We start from the raw sequence: 22,785 nt of genomic DNA on the forward strand, positions 1-22,785 counted from the left end.
ATGGCATAGCATTCCATAAGTATTTGATGACAGAGTCATGAAGAGACATAACATATAGCTTCACTCTCAAAATAAGAAAAAAAGAGTCATGCACTAGACAGAGAGGGGTAGCTAGAGAGGCTAGACCATTTTATTTATATTTTACTATAGTCATCTTTGAAATCAAGGAAATAGGTGGTTTTGTGGGCTTCTTAGGAGAGGCCACATGGCATGTTAAGAGCATGCATATTTAACCTTTCCTTTTTGGTTGTTTAGGGGTGCATTCATACATTCATTTATTTCATTATGGGAGTTCTTGCTTCTTTGGGAGAAGAGCTTTGTGGAAAAGAGCCATTGTTAGTGGTTGTATTAAGGAGCGGTCTAACCATTAGACATTTTTTCCTTTTTCATTGAAATCCAATGATAGAATTTTTTGTTCGATTGTGAATTTTAGTTTAAAACACCTTTTTGAATGTATATATGGATTCAACACCCTAAAAAATCCCCAAGGCACTCGATTTATGTAGATTATACAACTCAAAAGCAAGATTCCAAGAAATCCTTATTGGATTTGGGAAAATTTGACTAGAAAAAATGCATGGAAAAGGGAAAAAAACATCTAACAATTAGACTACTTCCATTGTGTTAATATGTGTTATTATTCTAGCCTAAGAATATGATTGAGTGTATGTATGCATTAGCATTACTAGTGAAATTGTCCATGACTAAGAGTCTCTAGAGCTTCTAACATTGAGATTTTATGACCACTAGCACTGGAGACCTAGAGAGAAATGGAATAACCTGAGGAACTGCATTACAGAGAAATTGATTCCTCAAGTTCATACCAAGCTAGGGGGTACATTACATATTGGTACAAGAGCTAGGGGAAATGTCACAGATTGATCTCAAATTTGTGTCAAGCCAGTCTACTCCATTTCCCTAGGGTACCCCCCCAACTTCTATCTTATAAGGTTCATCACAAATTGATCTCAAATTCATACCAAACTAGGGTACCCCCTAGGGAAATGGAAAGGCTTGGCATGTACGTCATAGATTGGTAGCAAGGTAGGGGTGTGTCACAAATTGATATCAAACTAGGGGTACATCACATATTGATCTCATATTTGTTCATCAATTAAGCTACTTTTTTTTCAATCCAATCATTACCTCTAGTATGTATCTCCCCGCCTCTTGGCCTAAGTTCTATTCATTTTTTTATAGCACGATCACAAGAAAATATCAAACTCAAATTGTTGATGTTATTAATCTAGAGCTTGAATGTGAGTCTAGTCACCTAGCTTCAATTTAATGGGTTCCATTATTCATTTACATAAGTCCACTTTACATGGATCCAAGTACAAACATGCAAACCTTACTCGAGGATTGATCTATCCCCATAACACCAAAGAAAGTTCTAACATCAATAAGGGATTTGTCATCCCAAATATCCAAATCAAGGCGAGGGATACAAACCTAGATGAGAATTGCATAGGGGGGCATCCACTTCTAGGGAAAAATCTAATAAGGTATATCCGTGTCAAGCCCACGGAGAAGTTATTAAGGCAAAAGATTAAAAATTTGTCTTCTATATGCTCAAATGTAAGGCGTAAAATTCCCTTGTGAAAAAGTAGATCAAAATCCTTCCATCTATTTATGTTAACCAATTATTAGCTACCCAACACTCCATTTATGTGGAGGATTTCCATATCCCTATAAAGTAGTCAAACAAGGAGCATTATTGAAATGTGATTACCTATAACTTGGTCAACCAAGGAGCATTCCTACAAGGATATTATAAATCGCTCAACAAAGGAGTATTCATACAAAGAGATTACCTATAAATTGGTCATTAACCAAGGAGAATTCGTGCAAGGATATTACCAATAAATTAGCTAACCAACAAGCATTCTTGGATGGAGATTACTTATATTCTTAGTGACGTATGTGTCAATGTGACCATAGGGATTTAATCTAGATTTTTAACAAATTTCAGTTGTGGAAAATGTGAACTTGCTTCTTTTTTCTATTAAACTTCTAATCACAAGAGAAATATTTAGACATCATAAAAAAAACTCATGTAAAATATATGATTGTGCTGAGAGGTGCTTTACAACCTAGCATGTGGAAGATGTTGAGGCATAACGTAAGTATGTCAACAATTTTAAAATGTCGACTCTATTACACATTACATATGACAAAGATACACATAGAAAAATATACATAGAGAGAAAAAATAACTAAAAACAATTAAATGTTGGCTTCAACAAATCAAAAGTAAATGTATAAATAAATATATAACATACAATCAATCAATCGGTCACTCACTTGTTGTGATAACATACAATCTTTTAATCAATCACTCACTCACTCCTTGAGGATAATTTTCTCGTTGAATTTATCCCTTGCGTTCCCTGAGTTTGTTGCATTACTGGGTAACTTTTTTTTCTATAAAGAGAATCAGGTCGTCGATCAACTAAAAGAGAAGAACCCCTATGTCATGAATTTCAACATGGCCCATGAAGAGGAGGAGGAAGAGGAGAAGTTTTCTCTGTAGGTTTTAACCCCATACAGAAATTACCTGCATAAGAATTCTAAAACACAGAAAATAAACAATGCGAGAGCATAACACATAAAACACATATACACAGATATTTTCCCCTGGATCCCAAAACCGGGACTACTAGCTTGAATTTTAATTATGTTCCTTTCAATGTTACAATACATATTTATACATGTCGAAGCATCCAATACCATGGACCGAAAACCATCACGTCCAAAACCATGGACGGAAAACCATCGCGTCCAAAACCATGTGTGAAAATCATGCACAAAACCATAGGTAGGTCCGCCCAACCTAATATGGCGTCCAAAAAAGATTTTCCCGGGGCGCTACCCTGGACCCTGTAGAGGGGGCTACCCACCCCCCCTCAAACCCCCCGGACAGGGGGCGTTGCCACCCCCCCTTTAACCCCCTTGCTGCACAATCAATGCAACAAAGGGGGGGCTCCACCCCCCCTCTAACCTCCCAGTTCACTACGTGGGCTAGTCATGGAAAGAATAACACAACCCAAAGTCTCTGAATGAGTACTCAAGGGCTAGGGCTCGAGGGCCAAGACATGAAATGAGTTCAAAATGCGGTGTGGAGGCAGACCAAATTTCATGGTTGAAAAATAACCCCAGTCCATCAAATATAATGAAAAGAAAGATATTTCGTCATGAAATCTCTATCTTTAAAAGGAAAGGTCTTTTTGTTTTGAAACCATTATAGTTATTTTCACTTTATTGTATGAATAGTGAATTTTGTATTGTTCCAGCCTTCAAGCTAAGGACATCCTAACTAGTTTTTATTCTCACATAAATTCTCCATGATAAGAATCTATGGACATCATGACTAATTGTTACTACACACTCTAAATTTTAAGCCTTTAATCTTGAATTGTTGTTTTCTTGGGAGTGGAACTGGGGACGTATTGTGTGTTTGGCCAATCATGGGTTTTAAAATATATATTAAGCTGAAATAAATGTTATAATAAATTATTCACTCAATGTTTCAGAGCAATATCATTTTAATTTCTTTGTTAGTATTTGTTTGTCAAACTTAGATCCATATCAATTGAAGAAATTTATTTATTTATTTTAATTAGTTTTCAAAGTTCAGAATGTTGATGAAAGGAAAAAAAAATAAAAATTGTTCATTATTCGTGCACTGAGTGTCAGTTCGGATCCATATAAATTGGAAGAATCTTTATTGAAGTTCATGCATCCAGTGTGAATTTTTTACAATTCCTATTTCTCAATTCCCTGAACAATACTTTTTTCAGGAAAGAGAAAACCAACAAATTTCGATTAAATAAAAAGATGTTTACATAAAACACGCATATAGCATATGTGACAATATAATCTTGATATTACATATAAGTAATAACAAGATACAAGGCACACAACACCCCTAAAGAAACCATGTAGGGAGAAATAAATACAACCCAACAATGGTCATCAACTCATCATTCTAGCAATGTCGAAAGATACTCTGATCGACAAGATAACACGCGCAGATGTTACTTTGAATGGAAAGATAAACAACGTCGGAAGATACTCTAACCCGTAAGACCATAATAACACTAGAGGATACTCTGTCCGACAAGAAAAGCCTAGAGATGCTTCGACGTGCTTGAAAACAAAACCAGGCATGTAGGTCGTAGAAAAAATTGTGCAGGGCACATGCCGCCTTGATAGTCGTCAAACATCAAGTCCAATAGGGTAGCATAAAGCAAATCCAAAAGTCTCAATGAAAACCTAGCAAGAAATTTGTGAAGCATCGTCCACGAACAACAGGGCACCTACAAGCATAAACTCTAGGTTCAGGGATAAACTCCAACGGAGAGAACACCTGCAAAAATTAAACCACCAAACAACTAAAGGAGAGCAGGGATGACATGCAAAATCTTGTGGCGGAGAGAAGACAATGCCCGAAACACCAGAGCTAAATCAATATGAACATCAACAACCCAACGAAACCCCACAACTCCAGGGGTCATGATGGAAATTCCTCCAACAACTATTACCTCTTCCTTGATCCCTTACCAAATGACATTGTTTCAGTGAAATAATTTGCATATGTTATTGTGGCCTTTCCTTCTAGATTTAAAATAAAAAAATAAATGCAATTATTCATTGATCATTCAACATTATGAAGAAGGAATTGAGTTTATGCTTAGAATACTTCATATTTCTTAACAACTTTGATATTATTTCACAATATTCCTTTTACATGTTTGATTAAAATATATTTTGTATTATATCATAAATATCTCAAAAGAAATATTTTTAAATTTATTTTATCTGATAAAAAAAATACTCTTATAATTGATTGCGCCAAAAGGTGCTCTCCGACCTAGTATGGAAGAGATGTTGTAATGTCCAGTTATGTTATTGTTACCTAAACGTTTTAACTCGTCAAATTACCTAAAAAATATAAATAAAATAAAATAAATTTGAGGTTACAATTGGTGGATTTTTGGTTCTTTTTTGAATTGTACACACACACACACACAAATATATATATATATATATATATATATATATATATATATATATATATATATATATATATATATATATATATATATATAACCAGCCAAGACCCATCTTAACTCCAGATCCACCAAGGGTTGAGAGGGATCACATCTCTTTTCACTTTAAAAAGAGGTTTTCACCTCAAGAGATTTGATCCCTCTTGGCGCTTGGTAGATCTGGAGTTAAGATGATCTAGGTTGGTATATAATCTCGAGACTTATAAATTTATATCCTATCGATATAGCTATGTATTAATGTGAAATCTTTATGCATATCCTAAAACATTTATTGTATTATGTTTATGCCAATGTTCTGTGTTTGGAATCATAAAATGTATGGTCTCTCTCTCTCTCTCTCCCTTTTTTAAATAGTATTAAAATATTGTATTTATAATATTGATTAATAATAATAATAATTTATTGTATTTATAATATTGATTTATTATTGTAACAAAAAGCCTTTTTCACAATTTAGTTTAAAGAACATGTATAACCAGCCTAGGTCTATCTTAACTCCGGATTTTCCAAGCACTGAGAGGTATCAAATCTCTTTTCACTCTAAAAGAGGTTTGAATCTCAAGAGATTTGATCCCTTTCGACACTCTATAGATCCGGAGTTAAGATGGATCTAGGCTGGTTTTATTACAATGAAGTTATTTGATACAAATGGTTGGACCCTTTTATTCATGACTTGTATAGTTGCACTACCTAATCTCTACAAACTACCAACACTAACTATTATCTACTAACATAGTAGATCACTTAATATGTATGCCATTTATCACACATCACTAGAGTATATATTATTGCTTCGAATATATTATTAAGTGTTATTTTTTCTAACATTCCTAGTTTATTATTAGTGTTATTAGTCTCGGCCAAGACAACATTATCACAATTAATTTGCTTGTTGACCAATATTAATTTAGCATTGACCAATGCAAATTATAATGTTTAACTTTGAAAAATAAATATTTATTTTTCAATATTATTAAAAAAAACTATTTTTCAAATATTTAATTTGACCATAACTTGAAGGTCTTATTGTAGATTTTGCACAATACAATGCCATGTAGATAATTGACTGGCATGTTTTATGCTATAATTTGAAAATACAATTGCAATTTTCAAGCCAAGATGTTAATATATTTGTGTAATGATTTTTTATTGTTTACATTTGCAAGAAAAAACCACCGAACATTAAAATCCTTGAAAATAGCACATACTCAAGAAAATAACATATTTACCACCATAATTTAAGAAAGTCTTTGCATAAAAAATGGACACGATAAGATGCAAATAATTATATTTACCCGGAGTTACTTTCCACTCTTTTCCCCCAAGAAAAAATAGTAATTTCCATTAAGTAAAGATGAAAATTACATGTAGTAGATGCATTAATATGCATATCAGTCTAGAAAGAACTAGATGTGAATCTGATTTAGTCATAATATATCAAAAAATATAAAGTATTATTAGATGATGTTGCATAGAGTCTCACAGGTCATGTTATGAGTCATACAAAATTTTACAAAAATAGAGAGTTCATCATAGTGGTTGAAATGTATCCCTATGTCTGTATATAAGCAAAAAAAAGAACTGTGAACTGTGAACTATGGTGTTGCCTGAATATGACATTTTGCGAATGGGTGATGGTAGTATTGGTAGTATTCTGCCCCATTGTGTTCATGAATCAACCATGTACTCGGAATCATTTGCACCCCTTCCTTTGATAACTGATCAGATATGGAGTTCCTCTCCCTGTAAATATGAGAACATATAATGTCATCAAATTGATTTCTAAGTAGACGAGCCTCCTCCAAAATATTGTGTTGAGTGTGTGTGTGACAATGGGTAGTCTGTTTGAACTAGTCAATGACAAGTTTTGAGTCTCCAAATATTTGTAAATTTTTTCAACCCTTCTCAAGCGCAAATAATAGAAGCAATTTCAGACTCATTAGTTCAACGAAATTGTTTGAGCCAGTCCCAAAACTAAAGCTCATTTTGTGATAATGATTTGTGTTGATGTATAATATAACACCACCTCCACTACTATTTGAATTTGTAGAACCATCAAAATATGCCCAAGGTTTTGATGGTCAATATTCTCCGTTGTGATTATTCGAGGTTGCTTAGTTGGCAAGTCATCAGGGATGAGTGAATAGATGGCAAGTATATTCACCTCGATTTTTTCAGGGTAATACATCTGCTCCTTGAATATCAGATTGTTCCTTGTGATCCATATAACCCAAAAAATGAGACTCGGGAGATTCCACATTTTTATGGGCTTTAGTTGCTGACACCAATCCTGCCACATAGTCTCAATCGTTCCTCCCTGCCATCTATAGATTATACCAAGAGATAGGGAAACCATGTTCCATAGACTCGTGGATACCAGACAAGAGATGAAGAGGTGCTCAACGGATTTATTTGCATTGCAACAAAGAGCACAACATGTGGGTCCTTGAAGAGATATTTTCTTAAGGTTGTCTATGAATCTTATTTGTGAGAATGCTCCAGAATAGAAGTTTTGATTTGGGATGGATTTTTAATTTCCATATACTATTCCGCCACCAATTCTTAATCTTTAGCTCCTTATAATTGTAAGCTATGAGGTATCATTCTTTAGGATTGTACACTCCTCTTTTAGAATGGTACCAGATCAACTCGTCGTCCCTGTCCATGAGTCAAATATGTGAGTTTTTCAAAGAGTTAATGTAGTCCTGCCAGTGTGGATTCCATTGTTCAAGAATGTTTAACTCATGTGTTGTCATCCAACCTTGTCCCCATATGGATGTATTATCTAGATTTGGTATTTGGTTGATTGTTTGGATCCCTTGTCTATTTAATAATTGAATGAGTTCATGGGGGAGGGTATATATGTTGCCATAACTGGACCATGGATCGATGTCGATGATGGCAAGGTGCCCATATATAATTCTCCAAGCCAAACCTAATTCAATGATGTTGAAGGAAGCAAGGACCTCTTTCTAGATGTTTGAGATATTTGATTTATGTTTGTTGTCGAGGCAGATCCAATCAATGAGAGACAGGGAGTAGATGTACTTACTTATGATGATCTATGTCCATAAATTTCTTATTGTAATCAACCTCCAACCTAATTTGGAATCCGATGCTCTGGAGAAAGTGCAAAGGTCCTTCAAGCCCCATCCACCCCATCACTTTAGCATGGCAAGTCACTCCCACTTGATCCAAGAAAATACACGACCTTCCTTTTCTTTGCGCCATAAGTAAGAAAAACATTTTTTTTGAATAATGTTAAGGATACATTTGGCGATCTAGGTGAGATCCATCCAAAATACAGGGATAGCCTCCATAATATATTTGATCAGAATTAATCTGTCAGCACTGGAAAACCATCTGTGACACCAAATGTTAATTCTTTTTTCTATCTTAGTAATCAACCACTTCCAATCTGTCTTCCTATAATCATTTGGCTTCAACTTGAATCATAAGTATTTTATTCCATCCTCCATATCAACCAATTGGAATGGAAATATTGTCGTAATATAGGTAGTTTCATCTCTGGAGCATCCTATGGCAGAAATGGTAGATTTGGGGGGATTTATATCCATCCCAGTGGAGCTTTTGAAAATATGAGTAATATGATATAGCATGGTTGCATCTTTTCTTGTTCCATTTAATAATATCAGTACATCATCAACAAATAGAAGATGTGATAGTGTAAAGTTTCTAGTGATACCTATTCCCTGGAGAGATCCTCGAGCTTTGGCATTTGATATAATTTTGTTGAGTCCCTCCATCATAATAAGGAATAGCAATGGAGAGAGCAGGCATCCCTGTCGAAGTCCCCTTTTAGCATGGAAAAAATCAGAGGTCGCACCATTCACTACTGCAAATGAGGTTGTAATGATACAACACATGATCCAATTGATGAAGTTGTAATGAAACCCCAAATGTGTGAGCAACATTCTGATATACAACTAGCTTGCTTTGTCAAAATCTTTGGCCAAGTCGAGCTTAACAATTATGCCTTTTAGCTTCCTGGTCTTTAAACTATGCATTGCCTCTTAGGCAACTCTGATGGCCTCATGAATCTGTCAGTTCTCTAGGAAGGAAAATTGTTCTTTTGAGATGTGATTCAAGAGAATAAGTTGAAGCCTATTTGTGATCATCTTTGTAATGATCTTATAAATGCATTTACATAGGGAGATAGGCCTAAAGTCATCAAAATTTTGTGGGTTTTCCTTCTTTGGTATAAGTGCTATGAAAGTGGAGTTAAAAACATCATACATATTGCCCGAGGTTCTACATTCTTCTACTACCTTCAATATGTCATTACCAATTAGATCATATAATTCTAGGAAAAATTCAATCAACCAACCATTTGGTCTAGGGCTCTTATCTTTCTTGAACTAGTGAAGCAAAACCTCCAACTCTCCCAAAGTTATAAGGGTCATAAGTTTGGAATTTTCATCTTCATCCACAAAACAAGGAAAAGAGATGCAGTTTGTATGCTATCAGGTAGGGAGAATTCTTGTTGTACCTGGAAGGTAGTTCTAAAGTGTCTAACCCCCATCCTTTCCAACTTGCTAAAAGTAGAATATTTTCTACCCTGTTGGTATGATAATTCCTAGATGGTGTTAGTATCCCTTCTGCCCTTCACATATTTCTTAAAAAATTTGTTATTGTCATCCCCCGCTTAGAGCCTGATGACATGACTTCGAATCCTCCATTTCTCTTCTCTATCTTTGAGATTCTTTTCTTCTTTATTAAAGTTGGATCATTCATATTTCCGCTTCATTATTGTAATATCCCTCCACCAACAAGATCCTCTAGTGACCTAATTTCATCAGAGATATTCTTGAAGTCTTCGTCATCTTTTTTCCTTTTATGTTTTTCCCATACGACCATTTTTTGTTTGATCAATTTTAGGTTCTCCTCAAATCTCCTAGTTGCAGTTCCCCATTCCTGTAATTCCACATGTCTCCAATTGCTTCTAACAATTTGTATGAACTCTCATTCCTTCAACCATGTGGCATTAAATTTGAAGGGAGCATTTGGCTTCCTGGTGTGTTTGACAAGTTCCAAGTATACGGGGAAGTGATCAAATATACCCCTAGTGCCTACCCATTGTCTGTATAGGGAGATATTGTCCAGGAAATATTTTGTAATGAGAAATCGATCTATCCTACGAGTTATTGCTTGATCCCCAATTCGTCAATTCCTCCAAGTGGGTAGAATCTGAGCTAGCCCAGTGTCAACAAGATGATTGTCTTCAATCCAATAAGTAAAAATTGGTAGAGATGGTCCCGTTGTGAGTGGGTGCCCCAAATTTCGGACATGCCCAATGAGAAATTCAAATCCCCACCTATCACTAGGTTGGCCGATTGCATAAATGATTTATTCATAAGGTTGTTCCAGAACATCCTCCTTTCCCCACATGGTCCATATACATTGACTATTCTAATCTCCATGCCAAACTCTACAGAGATGATATCCACTCCTAAGATACCATCACATCCCCAAATTTTCAGGATTTTAATGGTGATGGGGTTTATCCCTAAAGCCAGACCTCTAGATCTTCCTTTGGCATCTATAGTGTAAAGTTCCCAATTGCATAGCATTCCCTTTAGCACAGTGGAAATGCTCATATCATCACCTAAAGTTTCTTGCAAAAATATCACATCTAATTTGTTCTCCCGAAGCAGCTGCTTTAGGGCTAGTTTTTTGGGCTGACTAGCTAACCCTCTACAATTAAAAGAGAGAAACTTCATTTGTTAACCTGACTCAAGGTTTTTCATGCTCTAAGGACCCTGTCAAGTGAAATTTGTCTGTCTTCCACGATTTCTTGGTTGGCTTGATGTATAGCTTTGGAAATATGAGATTTTCTACCTCGGGGGGCCTTAAGGATCTTAGATGGGGATAAAGGCCCTAATCCACCACATACCTTCGGAAATTCATCCTCCTAGTGTCTATCCCTAAAATGTGGTCTCAGGTTGTAATGGGGCGCTCTACAGGAGACATTTGATGATTCCCCGAATATGGATAAGGAAGGGTAGGGAGATGAGTAACATATAGTGACAGGTTCAATCGGACAATGGCCAACCCCCATGTGTGACAGAGAAACCCTTTCTAACAAGGAAACCAAATTTGAAACAGATAGATGAGAACTATCAGAAATAGTGATATGATGTAAGGGGGAAGAAGAGGTGCCCGGTATCGGAGGCGAGGAGCCAGAGGCCATAATATTTGCTTGTGGTGTGTGCCTGACCAGATCCCCCAATGAACCAGATACGCCATCCATTTGATGGTTTTCCGACCCAAACTGAGAAGCATAATGTGTCCCTTGTGCTGGAGGCCCACAAGAATCAATCCTCCTAGAACTCCATTTATCAGCCATGTTGTTTTGGAGAATTTAGCGTCTACGGATAAATACTAATTCCCTAGATAAGTAGTTGTATCTAGAACAACAATTTAAAGTGTTTTAGACTTTTCTTATAAGCAATATATAAGATGAGAAAATAGAAAGCCTACCTATAGGTCCGATTTCCTCTCATCTCCTTTGTATCGATTCCATTGCTCCTTCCCGTACTTAATCTGCTTGAGAAGTACCTTGTAAACACAACAGAAGACAAAAACCGATCAAAGCATATGATCTATTGAATATAAGTGAAAGGAATCATATACAATTCACACACATAAGCATTATAAAACAATACAAACATATGGGAAAAAGGTTCAAACACTTTATTAGATAGAAGAAGGAATTACAACCATTGGTGTCTGATTCAAAGCCATTCCTCTAGCTTGGATCCCATCCACATCACATCAAAAGCATGACAAACTTGTAGCATTACAATACTTGCTTCAAAGCCAAATCTCATAGCAGCATTATCTCCTTGCAATTCAACATAATCCATCCCCTAATCACTTAGATGAGTGGTCAATTTATAGGAAGATGAAGGAGGTTTTGTCATTAATGGTGGCATTGAATGGCCTTCCATACTTAGAATTAGTTCCATGGAGGAAGGTATGAGAGGATAGGATGCACCTTAACTCATTCCTCATCCATTTTCGAGCTCATAGGAGTTGATAAGTGAGGGAAACTTCTAGATGACTTCAAAAGATAAGAATATTCCCCAAACCATATGTGAATTTCGCTCATTCTTGCCCAGTGCAGGTAAGAGGAAGCCTAAGTACTCTGCAGAGCACCTTGGCAGTGAACTTAACTGCTCTGCAGTGCACCTTCATAAAGGATTACCTACGCTAGTCCCTCCAGAGGCTATTTTTGGATGTCTTCAAGTCATGAAACTGTCTAGGAAGGAGGCATTCAAAGAGGTGACTTGTTTAGGGCATGAAGAAACTGAAATTAGGGTTTAATGAGCCCGAAAACATTGATCTAGATGTTGGGATTTTATGTGCCCAAATGGATCTGTAACAGCTACCCCCTAAAGAATGAAGTCAGAAAAATTCCAATGTCGAATGAAATGTTTTACGATGTGATGAGGGGGTATCAAAGTGGAAGGTGGTCTACATCAATTACAATAAATATATCATGATATTTGATTTTTCATGAATTGCTGAGGGAAGGCATGCCCATGCTCAACTTATAAAATTTCATTACATGTACATAAACAGTCGTCTACAGATATAGGCCCATGATCGGAATGACCATCAATGTAAAGCCATTGTACATATGATTTAGTACTCCTGAAATCGCAGCACGGATGGATGAAACTAGATCTAGGGTCTTCTATCTCGTTCAATCATTTGCTAAAGTGTGAGTCTGACCATGTGAATATGTGATATGAAGTCAAACATGGGAAGACACCATCTGATTACCAGCCAATGATGTAAGCTGTTAACAGATGCGAGAGAAATCACCGATAATGATAATGATCCTCAAGGTATTGCAATACATTCTACATGATGTGAATTGATGATTTGATGTTGAACACCATACAAAGTCTTTTGGTCGAAGGCCATTAATGTATGCCTATCGTCGGAAGCAAGAAACTTGCCATTGATGCATGCAAGCCTCAAGGTACTGAATGGGTGTTTCTAAGTCAACTTCTTGGATAATGTGTTGATGTTCACAAGAAGTGATTTGTCGCAGGAGGGCCTTGATGTATCCCACATCAACGACGGGAAACAAGTGTAGTGATTTTAGAGATGGAATTTGATTGACGACACAAGGTTCAGGAATGGTGGTCATGAAAATGAAGGTTTGTAGTATTGCAAAAGATGACTTCTCTTGAACATATCGGCGACACTGAATCAATTGGCAGCATTGACCCAAAATCAAAGTAATGGATGGTGTGATAGACCATAGGTATGATAACCATCAAGCAGATAACCCAACCAAAATAGTATAAATGAACTGGCAGAATTGAACCAAAAAAAAATGATGGATGGTGTGATAGACCATAGGTATGATAACCGTCAAGTAGATAACCCAACCCAAATAGTCACAGAGATGAAGTGAAAGTGTCATGTTCAAGAGTGACTTGCTATCATAAAGAGGTTTTCCCCTTTTCCCATTTCCCCAGTCATTGTTGACCAGTACCTCTTTATTTTTATCAAGCTTGGGGAGGATAACATATGCTTGTTGTATAATTTCACCCTTCAGGCGAATCCATCGCTATTTTATGTTTTAACGAGTCTAGCGAAGGTGAAACTTGGTCTTGTCTAGATGGACAAGTTTGTCGCTATTTGATGTTTTTAACGAGTTTAACAACAAAGATAACTCAATCCTTTTCATGTTTAGAGAGTTTGAAAAGGGACAAAAAGAAAACTCCACAAGTTCTTTTTCGTAAATTAATCTCTCAAGCCCGAAAAATCGTAAAATAATACAAGAGAGATATCGTTTCCAATCCATTAACGAGCTGGAAAGGACAAGCGCTCGCAATCTTTTCATGTTTAGAGAGTCTGAAAAGAGATTAAAGAGGACTCCACTTTGAGGAACGAGTGGTGTCTAGGATAGCAATTGGTTCAAGTGATGCTGGAACTTCTCAAAACATGTTAATTTATGTGAAGAGGCTTGCTAATAAGACCACTCATTGCAACTGTTCCTCAAAAAGGTAAAACAACCAAGTGAAAGCATATGATCGGCCAAAGGGATGGTGGCGATGGGATGAAAACAACCAAGGCTCATCTGATGAAATAGGTTGATAGAATGGCAATCACAAGGGTTAAAAATGGAAATGGATTCATTTTTACACAAGCTTGAACCATAGGGAAGTATGCTTGGATTCAGTTTCATGTTTACACAAGCTTGAAACGAAAAACTATTCTTGGATTCATTTTCATTTTTACGCAAGCCTAAAATGAAAAACTATGCTTGAGATTGGTTTTGCATGCCCCCAGCATGATGAAAAGGAGAGTCTCCTGTAACCAAATGGAAGTCACTGCAGTGACACAGGATGGTTATCCAACACCTTTTTGGCTTCGTCCAGGTAGGGACAAAGGTGAATGGGGTGATTCCCTTCACATAGCCTACAGGGAAACTTAACTTTACCACTAGGTGCATGCCCCCCAAGCTTCATTACATTCACCTAAGTAGACTACTTGTGGCTATCAAGTGGATGGAATGAAGGTTCTTTTACGAGATTAATTGAAAGACTCAACTGGGATTTTACGAGATCTAATCAAAGACTCGACTTGGAACTTGGGACCTTGTTTCATTTTTTACTGAGCTTGACACAAGACAAGGAACTATGCTCAGATTCCTTATTTCATTTTTTTAATAAGCTTGACACAAGACAAGGAACTATGCTCATACCCTTGGTTTCATTTTTTAACGAGGTTGACACAAGACAAGGAACTATCCTCATGGACCTGTTTCATTTTTTTAACGAGGTTGACACAGTAAAAGAACTATCCTCATATCCTTGGTTTCACTTTTGAACAAGGTTGACACAAGGCAAGGAACTATCCTCATGGGCCTGTTTCATTTTTTAATGAGGTTAACACAGTAAAAGAACTATCCTCACAGACCCTTGTTTCATTTTTTAATGAGCTTGACACAAGACAAGGAACTATGCTTAGAGACCTGTTTCATTTTTTTAATGAGGTTGACACAGTAAAAGAACTATCCTCATATTCCTTATTTCATTTTCTAGGGAGGTTGACACAAGACAACGAACTATCCTCGTATTCCTTGTTTCATTTTTTAACGAGGTTAACACAAGACAAGGAACTATCCTCATATTTCTTGGTTTCATTTTTTAATGAGGTTGACACAAGACAAGGAACTCTCCTCATATCCTTGGTTTCATTTTTTAACGAGGTTGACACAAGACAAGGAACTCTCCTCAAATTCCTTGTTTCATTTTTTAACGAGCTTAACATAGGAAAAGGAACTATGCTCATGGGAGTTGTTTCATTTTTTAATGAGATTGACATAGTAAAAGAACTATCCTCATATCCTTGGTTTCATTTTTTAATGAGGTTGACACAAGACAAGGAACTCTTCTCCAATCCTTGGTTTCATTTTTTAACAAGGTTGACACAAGACAAGGAACTTTCCTCAAGGACCTGTTACATTTTTTAATGAGGTTGACACAGTAAAAGAACTATCCTCATATCCTTGGGTCACAACCCATAAGAGGTCATGAAGGAGAGATCTAGTTCCAATGCCCCCAGTACATGATGTACAACATCATTGAATTGATCGTCGGTTGATGTAGGTATGGAACAGGTTGCCACATAATTGACCCATGGTGGGGATGATACCATTGGTACAAAAGGACCAATTATGGAAGATGGTTGATTGGAAGCCATATTTGGACCAGGAAATGAAAGTTGGTCAACGGTGACAATTTTGCCTTCATGCATGAAACAAATCACTCGAAAGAGTGTTGAAACAATATCTCCCATGTCATAAACGTAGTTGTGCCCAAGAAGTAAATTATAATATAAAGGGCCTGTGACTACCATCACATTCAGGTAAACGATTTTTCCTCCCAAAGTAATAGGTAACTGAGGGAGGATCCCTAATGGTTGACTAGTTCCTCTATTAAAAGCCAACAGATTCTGGGTAATAGGCACAAGTGGTGGCGAACCGAGCGCTTGCCAAGCAGTTGAGGAAAGAATACTCACAGATGCACCTTCATCTATAATAGTTCCAGATACAATCATATTACAAACCTGTAATATGATCTGGAAAGGCACATAAGAAGGAAGAGGAAATCCTGCCAGTCGATTCAAATCAAAGGAAGTGACTAGACTACTTGGAGGGGGTCTCGTAGAAACGGGAGAATTAACCCCTTGAGTTATGAGAGTGGGAGGATTTTCCTCCCGTCTTGATGGAACAAGAGGATTTCCCCCAAGCTCATTAGAATCTGAAGAAACAAAAATAACTTGAGTGGTATCATATTCACTCTCTTCGAGAAAGGTACAACTAGCTGAACGTGAAATCGGGTCAACTGTTACCTCAACCTGTTGATTTGGGTTAGGTATAAACTCAGAGGATTCACTTTCAGAGAGAGTGGGTTTGACCGAAGGTTGATTTTGGTCAGTCAATTCATCAACTAGTGAAGGATTTAGGGAGATTTTTCTGTAACCAGATGGAAGTCGCTGCGCTAAAGCAAGACGGTTATCCAACACTTTTTTGGCTTCATCCAGATAGGGACAAAGGTGAATGGGGTGATTCCCTTCACATAACCTACAGGGAAACCTAACTTTATCCTTCTTTCCATGAACTTTACGACCACTAGTTGATGGTGTGTCACCAGCATGATCTCGAGAAGTTGATGACACAGGATGTTGTGAACGAGAAGACCGTTCTTCTAATATCTGAGGACTATTAGGACAATTTCGAAGAAGATGGTCTCCCGCACAAAGTTTGCATGGATATCAAACTTTGTGAGGCTTGATGGACAGTTTCTCATCAGATATTGCATTCAAAGCAATGGTTGCTTGGTTGGCCCTCTGTTGAATTTTCTTCTTCTTCTTCCCTTTCTTCTTCTTCTTAGCCACTTGGTTACTAGTACTAATACTTTCACCAGGTGAAGAGGAAGAAGGGGAGGAAGAAACAACCGAGGAAGAAGGAAAAGGGTCAACATTAGGATCAACTGGAGGTTGATTTTGTCCAGCTAGAGGTGTACTCGATTGTGGATAAATCACGAAATTTTGAACCAAGGAGGTTGAAAACAACCATATTGGCAAGCCACTGGTAAATCCCAGAAAGGACAATGTAGCCATATAAGGAGCACCAATATTTTTGAAAGGAGGAAAAGGACTAGGATTCCCATCAAAAGGAATTCCTTAATCGGTGGACTCTGGATTTATCGCCATATGTTTCAACCTAAGATAAACTAAGGAGTGAGCATGGAGGATGTTATCCGCGGTCAATAAATTTTATTTTAATCAAAGTAACATAACAAAACAAAAGAGGGATAATCTAGGCAAAAGGTTTACCAAGCAACTGTGAACTGCAGAATACCTCCCGGCGAACCAAGAAGTACGGGCAGGCAATCTCCTTGAATGTTGTGTTTGGTGTATCACAGTGTATAAGGCAACTGACTCAGTTACCTAAGGATGGATAGAAACCTAGTGTTGTCCTCCCATATATACCTGAAAGTACGTGGAGGCCCAATTCATATAAGTGTTGTCTAATGCAAAATCGCACAGTGAGAGCATTCCCATATACTTTACGTATTGTAACACCACCCTATATACTCGAAGGTACGTGGATGAGCTGCGATATACTCATGTACGTGGAATGAGGTATCACACTCGAGATGTATTGCATACAAGTTAGCGACAACTGCTTTGCTTTACGACACCGAAACACGTTTCTAGCATAGAACCACTAAATGTTTTTTGTTAGGTGACAATGCTCCATTAGGTAAATTCAGATAAATTTTAAGTTTATCTTCTTTAGAATTTACCCTTCAAGGTTCACCACTTTATGTATGTTTGAAATTCCTAAAATGCAACTAATATGATAAGCATTCTTTCCATTCAATTTAACAATGAAAATCCCTAGCTAGTAGGGATAGAGCAATCAGATCTTTGACAAAGAGCAAAGAGCACAACTAATGCAATTTCCCTAGCTATTCCTTTCAAGCATTCACAAACTACAATATGAACGATGTAAGTTTTTCTTTTCGAATTCCTTAATGTTATGATGAACAAAAAGGAAATATGCACATATAATCAATCAATCTTTCATAAGAACGAAGACTTTTACAACAGTTCTAATTCGAAGGAAGAGAAGACTTTACGACACTTTCTTTTGAATGAAGATTAATCAGCTATATTCTAACTTTTACTATAGACTGATAATGACAAAGAAAATATTTAAGAAACATTAATCAATCAAATCAAAGTAGGGCTAGCAAAGGAGATAAAAACTGATTCTCTGAGACATAACATTCATTGATCAATCAACAAGCAATCAAACAGAGGAAATTTGGAAAAAACTCAATCCAAAGGTGGGAATTTGACCTAAGGTGGATCAGCGCAGGTCAAAGAGGGCCTAACTGCGCTGCAGAGCATTGTCTCTCACTCAAGGGTGCTCTGCAGAGCACTGTCCCCTGACCAAGCCTGTGCTGATTTCTAAGAGGCCACTCAAGAGTCATCTAACCTCAAATTTTGACCAAAATTCAATGCAAAAGAGCTGAAATAAAGTCAATGAACACAAGTAGGGTCTACAAGAATGTCTTAGGAGGTGAATAAGCTATTAGGAAAGGTGATAGTTCCCAGTGGATTCACCAATTTGTTTTGGAGAATTTAGCATCTACGGATAAATACTAATTCCCTAGATAAGTAGTTGTATCTAGAACAACAGTTTAAAGTGTTTTAGACTTTTCCTATAAGCAATAGATAAGATGAGAAAATAGAAGGCCCACTTGTAGTTCCGCTTTCCTCTCATCTCCCTTGTATCAATTCTGTTGCTCATTCCCGTACTTAATCCGCTTGAGAAGTACCCTATAAACACAAAAGAAGACAAGAACCGATCAAAGCATACGATCTATTGAATATAAGTGAAAGGAATCAGATACAATTCACACACATAAGCATTATAAAACAATACAAACATATGGGAAAAAGGTTCAAACACTTTATTAGATATAAGAAGGAATTACAACCATTGGTGTCTGATTCAAAGCCATTCCTCCAGCTTGGATCCCATCCAAATCACATCAAAAGCATGACAAACTTGTAGCATTACAATACTTGCTTCAAAGCCAAATATCATAGCATCATTATCTCCTTGCAATTCAACATAATCCATCCCCTTATCACTTAGATGAGTGGTCAATTTATAGGAAGATGAAGGAGGTTTTGTCATTAATGGTGGCATTGAATGGAATTCAATACTTAGAATTAGTTCCATGGAGGAAGGGATGAGAAGATAGGATGCACCTTAACTCAGACCTCATCCATTTTCGAGCTCATAGGAGTTGATAAGTGAGGGAAACTTCTAGATGACTCCAAAAGATAAGAATATTCCCCAAACCCTATGTGAATTTCACTCATTCTCACCCAACACAGGTGAAAGGAAGCCTAAGTGCTCTGTAGAGCACCCTGGCAGTGGACTTAACTGCTCTGCAGTGCACCTTCATAAAGGCTTACCTGCGTTGGTCCTTCTAGAGGCTATTTCTGGATGTCTTCAAGTCATGAAACTGTCTGGGAAGGAGGCATTTAAAGGGGTGACTTGTTCAGGGAATGAAGCAACTAAAATTAGGGTTTGATGAGCCCTAAAACACTGATCTAGATGTTGGGATTTGATGTGCCCAAATGGATCTATAACACATTCCCTTTCCATCCTTGTACTCCTGATTTTTATGAAGCATTGGGAAATCCCTATAGATGTGCCCAATATCATGACAACATCGACATCAAAACGAGACTCCCTCATAGTCCAGTTTCTGATTTTGAATGTATCCTTTATATTTCGGGATGAGATTGGCCACTAATCCCTCTCTAGTGTCCAGTGAGACCAGAACGCGAGCACAAGTCGTGATTGTCGACTCCAGCAATGTTTTTTCATAGTTATAATACCTTCCTAATTCATTACCAATACATCAAAATATATCTTCCCTCCACATATGCATGGGTAACCCCGAGAATCTAAGCCAGATAGGCCCAACACCCAACTTCTCACGCTCGGGGTCAAATAGGGGCAACCAACATTTGAACTGGGTAGGGGCATGTTCAATGAAATAGTGGTTGTTGCTAACCCAATAGAGTTGTTCAACATTGTTGAATTTGAGAGTGAACCATCCGCGAGCCAAGACCCTAATCTCCAGAAGGCGGATTAGGTCCTTTCCCCAATTGTCTTGCACCCATTTCCTTAGATGGGCCATCGAATATCTTCGACCCCTCACTCTTCCAACCAGTACTCTTTCAGTTGTATCCATGACTTTGTCAAAGCTAAGCATGTCACCCAAAATTAGAGATCGATCTTTTTTCTGCACTTTTGTGCACTTGGGTTTCTTGTGTTGTTTAGGGTGTATGCCTAAACCTAGGTCCCCAGTGTCCTGTGGGGTTCATTCCAACATTGGAGAAGGTGGGAGGGTGACCACCAGTTTGTGGGGAGGATCCCTGAGAGAAGAATTGACCCGACTGAATATGGGCTTGGAACCCAAGAGCTTGTTCCAGTAGACTAACCCCAACCTCTAAGAAAGATCCACTACCTAGGGCATGGGAATCAAGGATTCCATCACCGCAGGGGAATCTGGGACTCGAAATGATACAGGGCTTGGTGAGATTGAAGTCCTCACTGCCTAGAAACCCTTCGCAATATGGGGGAGCGAAAAAACCTTCCAAAAAGTGAAGAGCCTCAAGGGAGAGGTCGGTCGAAGAGATCCCCAGACCTGAGCTTGAGTGTCATTCACTATCCTCAGTCAGACTGCCCGAAAACCCTAATTCCGCTTGGTTTTGGTTTACCGCTGCCTCAAAGTCTAAATTATGACAGAAAGGAGAAAGGCTCACATAAACAGTGGTAGATGTTGAAACCCTATCCATCGAGGTGCGAGTTGTAGCCTAGCTAGGAGATTCAACATGTTGAGGTGGTGTTTCCACCCAAATCAGGATTCCCTCTAATGGTTCTACAGTGTAGTCAACTTCATCAACCTCCATACTTCAGTAATCCGAAAACTTTGACTGTTGTTACAGTTGATGTTGCTCCCGACACAACGTTCATGGGAGGGCTCTCCAAAATGACTGGATTAAGAAAGTGACCAATAGAGAATCGGTTTACCCTAGCTACAGACCATAGAGATATGACCTAACCATGCTTGCAGCCTGTGATATTCGATACGGAGTGTGAAACTGTAAGGACCACAGAGCTTCCATCCCCCCCGTCCAATTTAGGTTTTTTCTCCTTACTTTCCACTAATTTTTTTTTTAAATCTTAGTAGATCCTTCCATTTTCATTAATATATAAGAAAGTTACAACCACATAAAACTGGTTAGGTGGCCTCAACTTGCCCAATGGGAATCCAAGTCTGTTGGCCACCTAACCGCATGATAAACCATCCAGTAGCAAAAAGTGATAAGTCTTTCTACCCAAGCTATATAATTTTATATATCATGTCCTTGTCCATACTCTATTTTCCTATAAACATATACAACTTCAAACTGAAAATTAAAAGTTATCCACATATGTACTAGTAAAAAATTAAAAACCAATTATCATCCTATTCATCTTGCTCAGCAGAGATGAATCCAGATCCTTAGCATTGGAACCAGGGAACACTGTCTGTGAGAGAATACATGGAAGGTGTTTCTCGATGCGGCTGAGGCGTTCATTCTATTTTTGCATTTGGAATTGTAGCTTCTGGAAGTCTTGTTTGTAATTGGGGAAGTCTTGCACTATTGTCGCCGTGCTCACTAAAATTTTCTCCAAGGCCTTGCCCAGGAGGCTTTTCATGATCCAATATAGGTACAAGGTATGTTTGGACTGGGTCACCCACTCACGAGTATGCCTAGGGTCTGACACTGTCACGCGCCAATCCTCCATCTCTATTTTTTTCGCGCTTGCCTAGCGGTTCAGGTCGGCTTCCCATTCCTCAATCAATATCCTAATTTCTTCATTGGTCCCTTCGCGGTATGCATTGGCTGCTTCATTAATGAGGTTGGAGACCAACTTCTTGCCTCTTCTCTCACCCGAGGAGCTGGGTTGTTCCTCTTGCTTAACCACCCAAGGCCTCCTACCTCGACCCGTTACCTTCACTACCCTTGCCATCACAACTCAGTCCCAATACTTGGTAAGAAAATGGGTGTTGCCATATCCCTGTGCAAGTAGGGGTGCAAACCCAGAAGTCCTTCGCTCCCAAGTGAGCCTACCTCCCCACACACCTTCCGTGGGAGAAAAAATCTGTAATTGTCTTAATATTAAACTTTAGCTCTCCACCACTCGTAGTCCCTACATCCAATCGAAGTCCTCCAACCCACCCAGGAATTCAATTTATTTACCCCCAGGCCCATTTGCATAACAACCAGAAACAGAAATTAAGAGCCCATCATAGTCAGCTCCAAGAATATTATAATAATTCCCAAACCCAGGGTGATGAAACACCTCAATTGCGACCCCCCGGAAGCTTTTACATAGGCCATGGGTGCGAATCCAAACAAGCCAGTCAGCCAAGTCGTTACCATATTGGTACCACCAGTTATGCAGGGATGCAAGCTTCCTTTCAACCCCATAAAAAATAGTAAAGAAAACCCTATATATAGAGCTGAAGGTGACCCAACCCCAGACCCCAGGGTCTTCAAACCAAGCCAGACAACA

The 22,785-nt window shown here is 37.9% G+C and overlaps 1 protein-coding gene across 1 annotated transcript in view; it reads right to left on the reverse strand.

Moving 5' to 3' along the window:
* The window catches only part of LOC149258735 (putative E3 ubiquitin-protein ligase XBAT31), a 53,894-nt gene that overhangs the window by 30,645 nt on the left and 464 nt on the right, over positions 1-22,785 (reverse strand). The window lies entirely within an intron of this gene.

The sequence above is a fragment of the Pinus tabuliformis genome, chromosome 6 (genome assembly GCF_031772625.1).
Source record: "Pinus tabuliformis cultivar Carrire ecotype Pingquan chromosome 6, CPIR1, whole genome shotgun sequence".
Lineage (NCBI taxonomy): Eukaryota > Viridiplantae > Streptophyta > Pinopsida > Pinales > Pinaceae > Pinus > Pinus tabuliformis.